Below are 18,595 nucleotides of genomic sequence, written 5' to 3' on the forward strand. Positions count from 1 at the left end.
GTTTTGATGGTGAAAACAGGTTAGTTAATTAGAAAACAGGTTAATCAATTTTCATATTCCAAAAATTTCTTCAACTTTTATGTTTTGAAAGACACTATCGAGAAATTGAAAAGGCAACCCACAAGATGGAAGAACATATTTATAAATCATATGATAATCATGTATCTGATAATGGCCTTGTATCAGAATATATAAAGAACTTATACAACTTAACAATAAAAAGGAAGGGTACCTAGTTGGTTCACATGGTGGAGCATGCAACTTTTGGTCTCTGGTTGTAAGTTCAGGCCCCACACTGGGTATAGAGATTACTAAAATAATAATAATAATAATAATAATAATAATGAAAAGACAGATAACTCAAATGAAGATAACCAAATAGGCAAAGGATGTGAATTGGCATTTCTCCAAAGAATACATGTTTTAGGGAATTATAAATAAAAACTACAATGAGCTACTGCTCCATACCCACCAGGATGACCCTAAATAGACAATAAAAAGTGTTAACAAGGATGTGGAGAAGTTGGAACTCTCATACATTTCTGGAAGTGATGTATAATGATAAAGCTGTTTTGAAAACCAGTTTGGTAGTTACTCAAAAGGATAAACATAGAGTTCCCATACAACCCAGCAATTCCACCTCTAAGTGTATGCCCAAAAGAATTGAAAACATGCGTTCACACAAAAAAACTGTACATGAATGTTCAGCATTATACATAATGGCCAGAAAATGGAAACAACCCAAACCCTCGTCAAGGGTGAATATTATTCAGTCATGAAAAGGAATAAAATACTAATACATTTTACGATGTGGATGAATCTTGAAAATATTACACTGAATGAAAGAAGCCAGACATGAAAGGCCACATATTGTGTGATCCCATTTGTACCGAATGTCCAGATTAGACAAATCCAAGTGTATCAGTGCTGCCAAGGGCTGAGGGGGAGGGGACAATGGTGAGTGACAGTTTAGTGGGTGTCAGATCTCTTTTTGCAGTGATGAAAATATTCTGGAATTACATAGTAGCAATTCTTGTAAACGCTGTGACTATATTAAAAATCAGTGAATGGTTCATTTTAAAAAGGGTGAATTTTATGATATGTGAATTTTATCTCAATACAAAAATTTACAATATTGGGAATAATAAGGCAGTTTGAATCAAAGGTCTAGAAGGAAAAATGTTATTTATAAGCGCATATTACATAGAAATTAGCAAGTGCTCTGTGCTTCAAAAATTAAAATGTGAATGAACTAGATTATTTTATGAGACTATGTATCCCCAAAATGGATACAAAAAGAAATAGAAAATGTGCATAGACTACAAATCACATCTGAATTCAAGATGGTTGTCAGAGAATTGTACCAAAAAGGCATTAAATCTATCTTGCTTCATCAGTAGATCTTTCAAACTCAAGTCTGATAAAATATACACATACGTAGAAAAGAAAACAAATAACCAGTCATGCTTCGGGTTATGGATATAAAATTTCTTAAAAAAAAATAAAAGCACAATTGGATCCAGATGTACCTTAAAAAAATAATATCACCACCAAATAGGCTCATTATGAGACTAGGTCAATTTGATATTAAAAGTCATTATTATAACTAATCATATTAATGTCAAAGATGGAAAACCATATTAAACTCTTTATGTATCCGAGATCATACTTATACAATTATTTTTTAAACCTATATCAAATCAAATGTTGGCATTATGTTTAATGGCAAAGCACTAGAAACATTGTAATTAAAATCAGAAAGAAGACAAGGTCCTCTATCATCAATGTTACTTGACTTCATTATATAAGTGTTCCTAACATGATTAGATAATAAACTGTACCAGAAGCATGGGCGATATTCAAAATATTTAACAATGAGGGTGCCTGGGTGGCTCAGTGGGTTAAGCCTGTACTTTCAGCTCAGGTTATGGTCCCAGGGTCCTGGGATTGAGTCCCTCATCAGGCTCTCTGTTTGGCAGGGAGCCTGCTTCCTCCTCTCTCTCTGTCTGTCTCTCTGCCTACTTGTGCTCTCTGTCAAATAAATAAATAAAACATTTTAAAAAATAAATAAAATAAAATAAGATATTTAACAATGAGATAGTAACATAAACCAACACATTCATTAAAAACATCAAAATTTAGTCCCTTTCACTTTCTAAGGAAACTAAGATATAAAATTGCCAATTAATAGAGGGTATAAGTAAATATTTTTTTAATCAGATAGACAATTGTCGGGGCGCTTGGGTGGCTCAGTGGGTTAACGCCTCTGCCTTCAGCTCAGGGTCCTGGGATCAAGCCCCGCATCGGGCTCTCTGTTCAGTGGGGAGCCTGCTTCCTTCTCTCTTTCTGCCTGCCTCTCTGCCTACTTGTGATCTCTATCTGTCAAATAAAATAAAATAAAATAAAAGATAGACAATTGTAATAATTTCCAAACCATTTGCTGAATTTTAGAAACTATTGGTGCAATGTTGTAAAACACAACCTTTTAATTAAATGATGCTCTCTCTGAGCTACAATCTGACACATGAATTGGACCAAATTCTTTACACAATTTACCATTAATTGGCAGTCAGTGACTGACTTGGTTAAAAGCATGTCTTTTTTTTTTTTTTTTAAAGATTTTATTTATTTGTGAGAGAAACCACAAGCAGGGGTAGGGAGCAGAGGGAGAGTGAGAAGTAGACTCCTTGCTAAGCAGGGAGCCTGATGCAGGGCTTGATTCCAGGACCCTGGATCATGAAATGAGCCAAGGGCAGGTGCTTAACCGACTGAGCCACCAGGGTGCTCCTAAAAGCATGTCTCTTAAGGTCCAAAATACTGTACACAGTTGTGACTCATCTCAGCTTCTGCTGAATTATTTTGCCTATAGAATATTTGGGATTTTATATATTTAACTTCTATTATTAAATAAGCCACAAACTTGTTTTCTATAATGCTGCACTTAGTTATAAAAATCATTTATTAATCTTCATTTATTTTTAATCCATGGGCTTCATAAACACTATTTTTGGTCAAATAATGGCCAAAGCAACATTAATAATTTAGTAAATTAAAGGACACAATCTATTAAAGAAAAATAAAATAAGGTAAATGAAGTTAAAATATTACTTGTTAAACAATAAACACATTTCTGATAATTTATCAATTTAATATATTTTCTCTTTGAATTAATCCTTTACCTTGTTTAAAAGACTATACTCTATTTCTATAAAATCTCCATTTTTCTTTGATTTTATATATTTAAATTAAGTTTTAATCTGGGGGCATTAATTATCCCCTATATTTCATAAAACTTTCTATTAAGCTAAACACATCATTGATATTTTAATGAATGAATTAGCTCAAAGCAAAATCTCTTTTAATTTTATTTATTTATTTATTTGTCAGTCAGAAATAGAGAGAGAGGGTGCGCACAAGCAGGCAGAGTGGCAGGCAGAGGCAGAGAGAGAAGCAGGCTCCCTGCCAAGCAAGGAGCTGGATGTGGAACTCAGTGCAGGACTCCATTCCAGGACCCTGGGGTTGTGACCTGAGCCGAAGGCAGCAGCCTAACTGACTGAGCCACCCAAGCGTCCCTAAAATCTCTTTTTAAAAAAGAGGAATTGTTAACCATTAGCTTCGCGTCATAATTTTTGTTCAGTTGATCAACTTGAAATGAATTTCAAATCGCTTTTGTAATCCTAGCATTCTGGCCAACCATTCTAACTTTCATGGTCTCAATACCCGAATCCTCAGACGGATTCTAAATTTTTCCTGACATTACATGATGTACGGTAATAAATTAAGAAAACATTTATAATTACTTACTTACTTTATGTATTTTATTGCATCATTCAAGGATAATTGAATTCAGTGACTTGGACAGTGCCAAATTAAAACATTCAGAAATTGTCCTAAATTTTGGCTGTAACTGCAGGCTGTGTCCCTTGCTATTCATAGGCAGTTTGTATAAAACCCAATAAGGTTTTCATGAAAATATTTTTCATTGAAACCATTTTTCTCATGTGTCAACAATAAATTTTGATAAATTATTTCAGATGTTGTTCCTTCCTGCTTCGTGAGATCAACAAAAGCCATTAAATTATCTTCAAAGTCTTGAATTTCACATTTTAAGTAAATTATTAAAACTAGTTTATATGAAACAGTTGAAGCTTCATCAATAATGATTGAAATTTTACTGCCTTGATTTATACATTTTCCAAAAACTTGTTTTCTCATACCGGCAGATAAATATTTTGCAACAAACAAGTTCATAAATTTAGAGTGTTATGGTAAACCCATATTGATATTGCTCTTTTTAAAAGTTCTATTTAATATTTTATATTTGACAATGTTCAATTAGTTTTAACCACATGGATGGTATTTTCTAGATGCTTTTCATGTGCTTTATCAATATTGTGATACATTTTTCAGAAGTTTTTGCTATAGGCCATGTTTTTTATGCAAAACTGATTTATAACATTCTTACAAATTTCCTCATCAAGGAGAAAAACTTTTCTTTATTTAAACCATGAGTTTTAACAGAACATAATTGCCATTTGGTGAAAGTATATCACACTTCCAACGTTTAGTTCTGTACGTTTGCACGCTGGTCATCTGAGCAACATTTACATGCTAACTATAGTCACTCAGGTTATTTTTATTGGAGTAACTGCATTGTTTTCATGCCGTTTATATGACTTCTTCATTTTATTTTCCTTTGTTTCTTACGCGGTACCAAAAGATGCCCCGAGTTTTGGTTTCCATTTAGTATAAGAAGTTGTTGCTGGAATGGTTCATGATTAACATTTCTTCTTTGGTCTTCCACAGTCAGAAGATTCATGTTTATAATATTCTAAGAGAACATGAAGAAACTTATCCAGACTCTACGATATCTTCACTCTGGGTTTCTTTTTTAATGTCTTATTCTTCAGTTTATAAACATCAGAACGCTGCAACATGATAAGTTATACAAAGAATTATAGCACACTAACTGTAAGAGGAATGTAAGATTTGAAATATTTAGAGGAGGGGCAATTACATAATTTGGGCATAATAATAAATTATGAATTCTCCCAAAAAAGTGGTTCTCAAACTTTTGGTCTCATGATCCTTTTACAGAGTTAAAAATTAGGGCAACCTTAGGTCTTTTGTTTATGTGGGTGGTATCTATCAGATGTTTATGCTATTAGAATTTACAACCAAGGGGTGCCTGGGTCGCTCAGTGGGTTAAGCCTCTGCTTTCAGCTCAGGTCATGGTCTCAGTGGTCAAGCCCCGCATCGGGTTCTCTGCTCAGCAGGGAGCCTGCTTCCCCCTCTCTCTGCCTGCCTCTCCACCTACTTGTGATCTCTGTCTGTCAAATAAATAAATAAAATCTTTAAAAAAAATTTACAACTGAGAACTTTTCTTTTTTTTATTTATTTGGTTAAAAATAACAGTAGTAACCTGGTGAAGGTTATCATAAAATAGTTTATGAAAATAATTGTTTTCCAAAAAGAAAAAAAAAATAGTGAGAGGGTACCACCATTGTTTTAGATTTTTGCAAATCTCCTTAATGTAAGGCTTAATAGAATTCAGCTGGATGCTGAGGTCTGCTTCTGGGTTCAATCTGTTGTGATATCACACATCACGTCGCCTCTGGAAAACTCCACTCACCCTCATGGGGAAAAGAGCAGAAAAGGCAAATGATACATTGGTATCATTCGTTTTTGTCCTCAGAGATTCCTAAAGGGGTCTCAGAGACCTCCAGAGGTCACCAACCCACAGGTTGAGAATCACTTCTAAAGTACGGAGTGCTTCTCAGAGAATGTGCCAGGAAGCCTTGCTGCCTTCCATGAAACTGGCCAGACTGGCATGGAAGGCGACATGAATGGCTCAGATGTCACTCTGATGGGAGGCCCACTGCCCATGGCTTGTCAATGCTGCAGCCATTGGCTTGAATTAATGGAGTTACATTGGAATCTCTAGCATTAACTGGCTTTCTGTACCTTGCTGTTAGGGATACGTTCCTTACCAATTGGTAGGGAAGTATTTCCAAATTTAAAGATGGGTAGATCAGACCAATAACTACCAGGTATGGAATATCAGCTCTGCTGAGACTTATAAATATTTCAGATGGAGAGTTAGAATCATCACTCTTTGGTGTTGATGTACTGACATGGGAAAGACAAGAAAATAAAACAAAAAATTCAGAGTACGTCGCGCATTTGCTAAGAAAAATCTATTGCTAAATAAAAATGGGATTGTGTCTGTGTGTTTGTGTGTGAATCAACATTTATATTGATATACCCCTATATATACTTTTCCTTTATAGCAAAGACCATTCAAACTTTATAAATATATGCAGAACATATATGAAGACTAGAACTAGATTGAGGATATGACAGAAGCTGTATCATTATCCTAAATGAGAGGGTTCAATATTGTTAATGCTCCCCAAGTTAATCTGTGTATTTAACATAGCTCTGTCAAAATAATGCTATTAATCTTGAACTTGATAAAATTATTTTAAAGTGTTTATGGAGAACTAAATTTGATTTTTAAAAAATAGGCAAGAAGAGCAAAACAAAATCTCAAGGAGAAGAACAGTGTGTGAGTGTTGGGTCTGTTTGATTAAAGGTGACTGTGTATTAAAAATCTGCAGTATCGGGGCGCCTGGGTGGCTCAGTCAGTTAAGCCTCTGCCTTGGGCTCAGGTCATGATCTCAGGGTCCTGGGATCGAGTCCCGCATCAAGAAACCTGTTTTCCCTCTCCCTCTGCTGCTCCCCTTGCTTGTGCTCTTTCACTCTATCTGTCCAATAAATAAATGAAATCTTTTTTTAAAAATTGCTGTATGAAAATAACGTAGTTCTGAGACTAGAATAAATAGGTCCATTATTGAAACAATAGAAAGTCCCCAGAACACCTCGGGTATGTACCAATTTAGGATGTACCATAGGGGATATCTCAAATTCAAAGGAAAAAGAGGGTTATTTGATAAATGGTGGTACAACTGGCTAGTCATTTTGGAGGAAAAAAAAGATGCCTAAGTCATATCATACACCAAAATGAATCCCAGGAGCATCAAAGATTTAAATATCAAGGAGATAGAGCAATTAGGCAAAAATGCAGAGAAATATTTATATAATCTTGAAATAGAAAAAGCTCTTCAAAGCATAGGGAAAAAAAAGACTTGGCCACACAGTAATTTAAAAATTGCATTAAAAAAGTGAATAGAGGGGCGCCTGGGTGGCTCAGTGGGTTAAAGCCTCTGCCTTTGGCTCAGGTCATGATCTCAAGGTCCAGGGATTAAGCCCCGCATCCTGCTCTCCGCTCAGTGGGGAGCCTGTTTCTCCCTCTCTCTCTGCCTGGTGCTCTGCCTACTTGTGATCTCTGTCTGTCAAATAAATAAATAAAATCTTTAAAAAAAAACGAATAGAGTCAAAATAAAGACCCAAAGATCAATAGGGAAAACTTGAACATTCCAGTAGAAACGTGGACAGCTATAGGCAGATTTACGAATAAACAGGAGTGGCCAGAAAGCACAGGAAAAGATTCTCAACTCGATTTATCAAAGACTGACATAAGAAGGAGGTGTCAGTTTTCATCTTGCACACTGGTCAAGAGTTCAAATTAGTCATGCTATCCACCGGGTAATGTGTGGACAAGAGGGAAAAAAATTTTTTTTAAGATTTTATTTATTTATTTGACAGAGATCACAAGTAGGCAGAGAGGCAGGCAGAGAGAGAGGGGGAAACAGGCTCCCTGCTGAGCAGAGAGCCCGATATGGGGCTTAAACCCAGGACCCTGGAATCATGACCTGAGCAGAAGGCAGAGGCTTTAACCCACTGAAGCCACCCAGGCGCCCTGGAGAAGAGAAAATTTAAGCCAGAACGATGGTTTAGGATAGAGTAGAGGTGAATTTGGAAGTTATTTTGGTGAATTCTTTTTTTTTTAAGATTTTATTTATTTATTTGACAGAGATCACAAGTAAGCAGAGAGATGGGGGGGAAGCAGGCTTCCCGCCAAGCAGAGAGCCCAATGCAGGGCTCGATCCCAGGACTCTGAGACCATGACTTGAGCTGAAGGCAGAGGCCCAACCCACTGAGCCACCCAGGTGCTCCTATTTCGGTGAATTCTTAAAATGTTCATAATTCTGATGGGGCAATTCCATTTAAAAAATATTCAGTAAGGTTCATAACAAGGAATGTTCAAGAAGCTCTTTACAATATTATCTCTGTCAATGAAAATATCAGAAACAACCTAAATGATCCATAATAAAGGTTTGGTGTGTGTATATATACATATATATATATTTGATATATATGTATATTGGCACATATATATATTCCATTTAATAAAAGTTTGGCATATTCTGATATACCATATATTGTCTCATATGTACCATACCATAAGGGGATGGCATATCCATGTAATGAAATATTATACTATCATTAAAATGTTAAAACACATATTTATTGACCTAGAGACAGGTTCATGACACAGCTGTAAATGGACCAAACCAGGCAGCACATAGAATCTTACTTCATTGTTTTTATTTTTTTTTAAGATTTTATTTATTTATTTGACAGAAAGAGATCACAAGCAGGCAGAGAGGCAGGCAGAGAGAGAGGGGGAAGCAGGCTTCCCGCTGAGCAGAGAGCCCCATGTGGGGCTCCATCCCAGGACCCTGAGATCATGACCTGAGCCGAAGGCAGAGGCTTTAACCCACTGAGCCATCCACGCGCCCCACTTCATTGTTTTTAAAAGCTTGCTGCTTACATATCTGTATTGTCTATAAGTGTAGAAAGTATTTGTCAGGCTGTACAATAAAATACTAAGATTCAGGAGCTTTAATGGGAGGCTTAAAATGATTTTTACTTTTTTGCCGTTTTTGCTGATTTTTTTAACACTAGACATGGAGGACTTTTGCCAATAATATTTCTTTTAAATCATGCTTAGGCTGCCACCCAACTAAGTTCGGTCTTTAATACTTCAGAAACCCATGTTCTGTCAGCTCCACGTGGAGGGAAATCCAGGGGATGGCTCACGAAGGGCTGGCCCAGGCTCTGGGAGACTGCATCGTGGCCATTATAAACGGTATCAATAGACGATGCGAGAAGACTGCCAGGCTGTCTGGGTGTCTGGGGAGCTGCAGCCCATGTGCGTCTTTCTCGGGCTGGAGAAAAAGCTCCCTCGAAAGCCCCAGTCAGGAACGATCTGTGTGTTGAGTTGCCCTCCTCTCACGGATCTAGGCTTCCATTCCCTCTGCAAGGGGATCAGACATGGGTTCCTGAGCGCATGGGCTCCACGCTGCCCACCCCCCCCCACCGGCCTCTCTGGTTCCATTTTCTGGTGTTTGTTTGTTTGTTTTGTTCTTAAGATTTTATTTATTTGACAGAAATTACAAGTAGGCAGAGAAGCAGGCGGGGGGTGGGGGAAGGCAGGCTCCCTGCTGAGCAGAGAGCCAGATGCAGGGCTTGGTTTCAGGACCCTGAGACCATGACCTGAGCCGAAGGCAGAGGCTTAACCCACTGAGCCACCCAGACGCCCCCATTGTCTGTTTTGCTGACAACTGACCACCACTCCTCTTTAGGTCCCACCATGTCCCTGAGAAGGGCGAACGTGGCCATGCCCAGTTTACCGCTCGCAGCTTCCATCCTCACCGACCCCCTGCCCGGAACACAGCCAAGCGATTCATCACCCGCAGTATTAACTGCTTCTGGACCTGAATCTTCTTCCGTCAGACTTGGCCTTCCACTAGCCCAGGCAGATACCTGGTTTGTAGCTGAGGCCCTCGCACTTGGCCAGGTGCAGTAAACCCCTTACTAACCTGTGAAAATTTGGGATAAAATCTCATTTTGCCTCCTGTTCCCATTACCACTCGCTCATTCAACAAGTATTCACAAAGGAACGAGGCTCATCTCTGTGCCTGGGACATCCTAACCTAATCTGCTTTTTCTGCCTAAGTAGTGCCCACCAACAGCTGGCAAAAACCGTGTCCGTGACTAGTGAGAAGCCAGAGGGACTGAGGTTTTGGCATGGATTGAGAAAGAGCTGGCAGCCTTCCTCCTACTCCTTCCACCTGGCTTCCTCAGCAAGATGGGTGAGCCAAGGCTTAGGACCGAGTGCTCCAAGAGCATAGGATTTGGGGATGAAATAACAATTCACCCACTTAAATGCTGTGTGACCTTGGGCAACTGACTTTCCCTCTCTGAGCCTGCTTCCTCACCTGTAAACTTGGAGCTCATAACAGTGGATACCTCACAGAACAGTTTCTATTTTATGTGAAATAATGTATACGAAGATCACAGACTTGAGCTCCGAAGTGGGGTTTCCCTTGTTGCTCTTATTAGCCTTGTGGTTAATTACATTTATTAGATGTGTCAACTCTGGTCAGACTGAAGAACTGCCTGAGAAACCCCCTGCCCCACTACCTGCCATTCCCCATAGACTTGGGTCATGGGGAGCCTTGAGACCTCTTGTTCCACCGACAAGGCTACTGAGGCCCAGAGGAAATGTGACTTGGTGAAGGTCACCCAGGGAGCCTGCTGTGGCCATCGAGACTCCCAAGTCCCTCCTTCCGCCCAGGCCACATGTTTTCTCGGAAGAAAAGGCGAGTCTTAAAAAAAAAAAAAAAGGAAGTTCCGAGACGAGGGGATTCCCCTCTTTCCCTCGCCTTGTGTTTGGCCCACACAGCTGTCTTTGCGCCATCAGGGGGTGGTGAAGCTGGGCTGGTCTCTAAGGCTGCATGTTTTACATTTGCTAACTTCAGCTCGGCTGCCTCTCGCTGCTACACCCTGCACAGGCACACTCGAAGAGCTGGCAGAGGCAGGCTCCCCTTCTCTTCAGGAAACAGATGCCTCTTGGCTGGAACACGGCCATCACCCTCGTGTGGCTTCTGAACCCAGAGCGCAGAAGGCTGGGGTGTTAGAATGCCAGCGCCTGCTTCCAGCGAAACCACACCACCAGCTGGTAAGGATCCCTGTTTCCCATCCTCTGAGGTTCCCAGCCCAGCATTTCTCTGCCCTGAGGAACAGTGGTTCTGCAAGAGACTCTGGGATGGAGGTGGCCATGCTCAGAAACGTGGGGAGGTGTGCAAACTGTATTTCCCTCCTGGAGACGTTTGTGGCCAGTAGGCACCATAAAACCCCCCGAAAAAGGCTCAGGAAGGGAACTGTCAACGAACGCTGAATTTGCATTCTCCAAATTTATTTGATCATGGAATACCACCTTTTTAAAAAAAATTATGTTAGTCACTGTATGGTACATCATGAGTTTTTTTGCTGTAGTTCCATGATTCATTGTTTGTGTAGAAGACCCAGTGCTCCCTATAGTACGTACCTTCCTTAATACCCATCACAGGACTCACCCATCTCCCAGACTCCTGCCTTCTGAAACCCTCAGTCTGATTCCCAGAGTCCATAAGTCTTTCATGGTTCATCTCCCTCTCTGATATCTCTGCCTTGATATTTCCCTTCCTTTTCCTCCATGCTATTCCTTATGTTCCACAAATAAGTGAAACCATATAATAATTGCCTTTCTCTGCTTGACTTATTTCACTCAGCATAATCTCCTCCAGTCCCGTCCATGTTGATGAAAAAGTTGCATGTTCATCCTTTCTGATGGCTAAGTAATATTCCTTTGTGTATATGGATCACATCTTCTCTATCCATTTGTCTGTTGAAGGGCATCTCAGCTCCTTCCACAGTTTGGCTATTGTGGACATTGCTGCTATGAACACTGGGGTGCATGTGACCTTCTTTTCTTTTAAGATTTTATTTATTTATTTGACAGAGAATGAGATCACAAGTAGGCAGAGAGGGAGGCAGAGAGAGAGGGGGAAGAGGCTCCCTGCTGAGCAGAAAGCCCGACAATGGGCTCCATCCCAGGACCCTGAGATCATGACCTGAGCCGAAGGCAGAGGCTTAACCCACTGAGCCACCCAGGTGCCCCAACCCCTTCTTCTCATTACATCCATATCTTTGGGGTAAATAAATACCCAGTAGTGGAATTGCCGGGTCATAGGGTACCTGGAATACTTCCTTTTTTTTTTTTTTTTTAAGATTTTATTTATTTATTTGACAGAGAGAGATCACAAGTAGGCAGAGAGGCAGGCAGAGAGAGAGAGGAGGAAGCAGGCTCCCTGCCGAGCAGAGAGCCCGACGCGGGACTCGATCCCAGGACCCTGAGATCATGACCTGAGCCGAAGGCAGTGGCTCAACCCACTGAGCCACCCAGGCGCCCTGGAATACTACCTTTTACAAATGAAAATAGCCGTGAAGGTAATTGGTTTCCTCCCTTCTGCCTGGTCTCTGATGAATTGTCTCCTCAGAGGACCTTCCTGGTCCACCTGCTGGCTAACACAGCACCCCGAATTTCTCTCTATCTTCACCCTGCTTTGTGTTTCTCCATGACACTTATCACACTTTGCTATGTTTGCTTTTACATTTTTTCTTTTTACATAAGAGTATCTTTATATTTATATTTTATATTGATATTTTTCTCTCTCTAGACTGTGAGCTCTGTGATGGGAAATGTCTTCTGCGCGGCTGTGTTTGCATTCTCTGGCACATAATAGGTGATCAGTAGATGCTGTTGAACAAATGAACATTCCCGCAAAAGAATTCAGTGCCCAGCCCCTCAGTAAGCAAGTTTCCTTGGATGTCAGCCCCAAAGTGGCCTGGGATACTATCTTTGTCTCAGACATGAGCCAACTGGTATAGCTTCAACTTGGTTGCACAGATTACTATGGGCTCCATGAAATGGGAATTGAAAATAGTCTGACAAAATTTCGCAAAAGCGAAAGTTGTGATAAAGTTGTGACCAAAATTGAAACAGAAATGCAGACGAGTCCTGACAATAGCTCACCTCCATCAGAAGTGCCATCTGGATATCCCCGTCTTCCTCCTCCCATTTAATATGCATCTCCTTGTATCTCCTCTTGTTCTTTGCTGCATACTATACAAATCACTTGACATACATTATCTTACATAGTCCTCCCAACCATATCATGAGGAAGGGATTATCGTGTCCATTTTGCAGATGAGGAAAGGGCTTCAGCAAGATCCTTAAAAAGAGAACAGACTTATAGATCAGTTTGGGGAGAATTGATGACAATTTTGAGTTTCCCAATCCGTGAGCATTGGATATTTCCCAATTTTAGTTCTTCTTGAATTCCCCTCAGAAAGTTTTTTTTAAATATTCTATTTATTTGACAGAGATCACAAGTAGGCAGAGAGGCAGGCAGAGAGAGAGGAGGAAGCAGGCTCCCCGTGGAGCGGAGAGCCCGATGTGGGGCTCGATCCCAAGACCCTGGGATCATGACCTGAGCCAAAGGCAGAGACCTTAATCCACTAAGCCACCCAGGCGCCCCCTCCCTCAGAAATGTTTTATGGTTTGTAGTCTCCATGTCTAACACTCCTTTTATTATTTATTTATTATTATTTATTTATTCCTAAGTATTTTATTCTTTTTCATTATGAATAGAATCACTTAATTGGATGGTTTATTGCTAGTATATAGAAATATAATTAATATTTGCACATTGAACTTGTATCCTGTGACCTTTCTCCATTTGTATCTTAGCTGTCACATCTCTTTTGTGAACTCCTTGGCATTGGGCACATAAAGGATCGTGTGATCTGTGATTTTACATTTTTCCTTTTCAATTTCTCCGTTGCTGTTGGTTTTGTTTGTTGTTTTTGCCTTATGGCACTTGGCAGAAACTTCCTGTACCATTCTAAAGTGGTGGGAGGAAGCAGATATCCTTCCCTTGTTCCTGATCTTAAGGATAAAGCATTCAGTCTTTAAGTGTCGTGATCCCAGGGTCCTGGGATTGAGCTCAGCGTCGGGCTCCCTGTTCAGCAGAGAGCTTGCTTCTCCCTCTCTCACTCCCCTTGCTTGTGTTCTCTCTCTTGCTCTGTCTCTGTCAAATAAAAAAAAGTCTTAAAAACAAACAAACAAAAAAGGATAAGGGGCACCTGGGTGGCTCAGTGGGTTAAAGCCTCTGCCTTCAGCTCAGGTTATGATCCCAGGATCTTGGGATTGAGCCCCACATGGGGCTCTGTGCTCAACAGGGAGCCTGCTTCCTTGTCTCTCTGCCTACTTGTGACCTCTGTCTGTCAAATAAATAAATAAAATCTTTAAAAAAAAAAAGGATAAAGCATTAAGTCTTTTACCATTAAGTAAGATGTTAACAGTGGATATTTTTGCAGATGCCTCTTTTTCCCTAGTTTGTTGCATTTTATCGTGGACTGTTGTTAGATTTTTGTCAAGTGATTTTTCTATGTCTATTGAGATGGTTTTGTGCTTGTTTTGTTTTTATTCTATTAATAAGATGCATCGTATTGATTGACATCTGTGTGTTGAACCAACCTTGCATTTCTGAAATAAAACTCATTTAGTCATGGTGTTTAATACTTTTATAGTGCTGCTGAATTCACTTTGCTAGTTTTTTGGTTTTTTTTTTTTTTTAAGATTTTATTTATTTTTTTGACAGAGAGAGAGAGACACAGTGAGAGAGGGAACACAAGCAGGGGAAGTGGGAGAGGGAGAAGCAGGCTTCCCGCCGAGCAGGGAGTGCAATGCAGGGCTTGATCCCAGGACCCTGGGATTATAACCTGAACCAAAGGCAGACACTTAATGCCTGAGCCACCCACGCGCCTCTCTTTTCTAGTATTTCGTTGAGGATTATTGCATTCAAATCAGATGATGCTACACAGGCACCAACAAGGGTAGCAAAAGGTTTATTACTCACACCTGGAGGCTTTCTGGAGAGACTGGGGAAACTTGCCAAGCAGACATAAAAGAACCTCAGAGGGGCAAGGAAGGAGACTGGTTTGGTGGGGGGGCGGGTCATGGTGGTTAGGAGCTAGGGTTGGGGTAAATGTTCCCAAATGCATGGGTTGGGACTTGCATGGTCTGGAACTTGCATGGTCTGGAATTCTCCAACTATTGTTGCTAAACTGTCTGTTTTTCCTTTCAATTCTGTGAGTATTGTTTCATGTATTATGAGGTGTGTTACAAGGTACATATATAACTGTTACATTTTCCTGTATTGCCATGAAATGTCCTTTTTTGGCCCTGGTAATATTTCTTATCCTAAAGTCTGCTTTTATGGTATTAATATAGCCCCTCCAGTTCTCTCCTGGTTACTACGTGCATGCCTTATGCATCTGTATGTCTCGTATAGAGGGCATGTGCTTGGATCATGAGCTAATGATCTCTTTCTTTTAAAAGAGTAATTAATTAATTTAGAGAGCATGAGCTGGGGGAGGGGCAGAGGGAGAAGGAGATGGAGAATCCCAAGCAGACTCCATGCTGAGTGCAGAGCCCCACTCAGGGCTTGATCCCACGACTCTGAGGTCACGGCCTGAGTCAAAAATTGAGAGTTAGAGGCTCAACCAACTGAGCCACCCAGGTGCCCCCAATCTCTTCCTTTTAATTGAAGTGATTGGACTATTTACATTTGCCATTTTGTAATTTGTTTTCTATGGATCTCTTATTTGTTTTTCTGTTTCTCCTGTAGTTCATATCCTGTATTAAATATTTCTGTGTGCTATTTTAACTCCTGTATATTTTTTTAGTTATCTTTTTATTGGTTGCTTTAGGAATATAATATGCATGTCAACTTATCATAGTGTACATAAAATTAATATGAACTTAATTTTGGCAAAATATAGAAACCTTGCTCCATTTCTCCTTTTCCCCCTATGCTATTATTGTTTTTTATATAAATGTTATATATATATGTTATATATATAATAGTAGTGTTATACTTTATATAATAAATTTATACAATTTATACAATTGTTTTATAAAATTGTATAATTTTATGTCTTTTTGAAACATTAAGAGAATAAAATAGATTTTCAAATTAATACTCTTCTTTTAACTCTTATTACATATTTTTCATTTCTGATAGTTTTAATTTCTTCTTGTAGATTCAAATTACCATCTGGCGTCAATTCCTTTGGGCCGGACGGATTTTTTATAGTATCTGGTAAGGCACTCCAATTGCCATGAATTCTCTCAGCCATTTTTTCTTTTAATCTGAGAATGTCTTTATTTAGCTTTCACTTTTCAAGGGTAGTTTTACTTAATATAGGATTCTTGGTTGATAGGGTTTTTTTTCTTCCCAGTACTTTTAATATGTCCTTCTAGTCTCCATTATTTCATGTGGAAAGTTGGTAATTGAAAGTATTGATGTTTTCTTGTATGTGCTGAGTCATTTTTCTCTCTGCTTTCAAGATGTTCCCTTTGTCTTTGTCTTTCTCCAGTCTGACTCTGATGTGTCTAGGTGTGGGTCTTTTGTATTTATTCTATCGGGGGGTACTTTTTGTCTCCAGGATGTCTAAATTAAAATTTTCCTCAAATTTGGAGTTTTCTGATATTATTTCCACAAATACTTATATTTCTTCATCTCCTTATGTGGCCATAGCCAAATGTCTAAATTTGAGGCTATAGTTTATAGTAGTTAACTGATCCTGAACATGTGTTTTCTGTACCACAGCATGTGACCTCCATTATGCTGGTTTAGCACCCGAGTTTTTTTTTTCTCCCACAAGTATTAACTGTATTTGGTGCCCAAGACAAGCCTGTAAAAAGTTTGTTTTTATCATTCCAGATTTAGAGCTAAGACAATTGACACATAAGAAATATTGGAGATGAATCTTAAGATTTTAAAAAAATTTTATTCATTTATTTGACAGAGAGGGAGAGATCACAAGTAGGTAGAGCAGCAGGCAGAGAGAGAGGGAGAAGCAGGCTTTCCGCTGAGCAGAGAGCCTGATGCGGGGCTTGATCCCAGGACCCTGAGATCATGATCTGAGCCAAAGGTAGAGGCTTAGCCATCCAGGCATCCCATTGGAGGCTTAACTCATTGAGCCACCCAGGCATCCCATTGGAGATGAGTATTTACAAGCGAGAAAACTTGGATTCAGAGAAGGATAGTGACCAAAGGTAAATCATGAGTCAACAACTACCTGAACTAGAACCTGGGTCTTCTTTGTACATTACCCAACAGTCTGCGTCTGGGGGAGGATTGGGGTAAGGGTAACCCTCCTCACTACCCACTCTACTTCCCTTATCAGCCTTTGACTCCACCACACCCCCTTTGATGGCCTTACTCCTTCATTGAAAAAGCACAGGTCAAAGGGCATTAGGTGATTGGCGCTCCCTGCCCCTAGGTGGCGCTGCTCTTTCTAGCCAAAAACCACAGGTTGCCTAGAAAGGTGATTTAAATTTATAGCATTTTGAATACTGGCAATTGCATGCATTCTTTCAATCTAATTATAGAAGGATTAATCTGTCTTTAATAGATGACTACTAATAATTTATATTGTTATCTTTAATAATATAGTTCTGTTTAAAATGTCCATTTACATTACTTTTCTCAGAGACTCTCCCTCAACTCCTGGGTTTGAGTTGGAGCCTGTAGCAATCTGTGAAAGCATCCATGAATGGGGATTTAACAAGGCAATTGTTAGAGAACTAAAGATCAGTTTGCAATGAAAGGAGATGCCAAAAAAATTATAGTATTAAAGTAAGTAGCTATCTGTGTGTATCACAGTTACAAAATGAAAAATAAAAATCCTTCTAAACACCCCTAAAATTCCTCCTGCCTCACAAACATAGGCTTTGGGATTCTTCTGAGGCCAGAGCTCTTTACTGTGGCCCAGCTTACCTTGACTGAAAAACCCAATCTTTTGGTTTAAATACAAATGTCAAGTTCAAAATGGTTAAGCATGGTGGATATTCTCCGCCCTCCTCCGTTTTGTTCTGGGCCCTGCAGGTTGACCTCTAAGGAATGTGTCAGCCAGCTCCCTTGCCCTCTGGCTTCTTCGAGATTGGACCAATGGAGGAGATGGAGATCATTGCATTGATTCCCCCAGCTCTGTCCCTGCTAGGAGATCCTTTTCCTTTACTTAAGACAAGTTCCTGGCCTAGGTAGTCTTCTCCTCCAGTTACAGGCCCACAGAGTCCAGGTAAACTGTCTTTCTCTTTGACCCTTCAGCCCAAGGGTGGAAATGGCTCTGCACCTTTGCTAGTCATTGCTACTTGGCCAGGCCCTGTGGCTTTCCCTTGACCCTGCCCTCACCTCCATAAATAGACAAGTGATTAACTTGCCAGCCTTTCTTGGCTTTCAAATGCCGGGACCTGCTGGGGCTGTAAAACGACACAGGAAATCAGCATTGATAAGGTAAACTGGGCGGTATTGGGAGTCCTGAAGCTTTTCTCTTGGTCCAAGCTCAGGTACTGTTCTGCCCTGTGACCTTGGGTAAATCCTTTTTACTCTTTGGATTGCAAATGCCTCATCTGTAAAAGAAGAGGCTGGGTAAAATGAAAGGACTTTGTGGGGTGGGGAAATTTGTTTCGATTGTTTGTTTCTGTTTGCTCCAGTACTTCCGGAAGAGTTCTGGAAAAAAGCACATAATCATGTAGATAAAAAATTTGTCCTCCTTGTTTTAAAGAGTTGTAAAGGATGCCAAGTCCTGCATATTATACATATTAGCATTTAAAAATAAAACTGGCACATCATTTTAAAAAATACATCCAGTGACATTCAAGCATCATAGTGATTTTCTACCCAACGTCATCCATTTAAAAAATAAACTTTTTTTTTTTTTTAAAGATGTT

At 39.7% G+C, this 18,595-nt stretch overlaps 1 protein-coding gene across 2 annotated transcripts in view; it reads left to right on the top strand.

Annotated features, from left to right (window-relative positions):
* The first annotated feature begins 10,675 nt into the window (after positions 1 to 10,675).
* Positions 10,676 to 18,595, top strand: part of ZNF618 (zinc finger protein 618) — a 208,092-nt gene continuing 200,172 nt past the window's right edge. The window contains exon 1 of one of the 2 annotated variants that reach the window (XM_013053888.2): positions 10,676 to 10,930. The gene's annotated coding sequence lies outside the window, so the exon portion shown is untranslated. Of the gene's footprint in view, positions 10,931 to 15,928; positions 15,960 to 18,595 lie in introns of those variants that run through there. The other variant, XM_045081760.1, reaches the window with a different exon arrangement.

Source organism: Mustela putorius, unplaced genomic scaffold (genome assembly GCF_011764305.1).
Source record: "Mustela putorius furo isolate JIRA1106 unplaced genomic scaffold, ASM1176430v1.1 tig00000580_pilon_pilon_pilon, whole genome shotgun sequence".
NCBI classification, from domain to species: domain Eukaryota; kingdom Metazoa; phylum Chordata; class Mammalia; order Carnivora; family Mustelidae; genus Mustela; species Mustela putorius.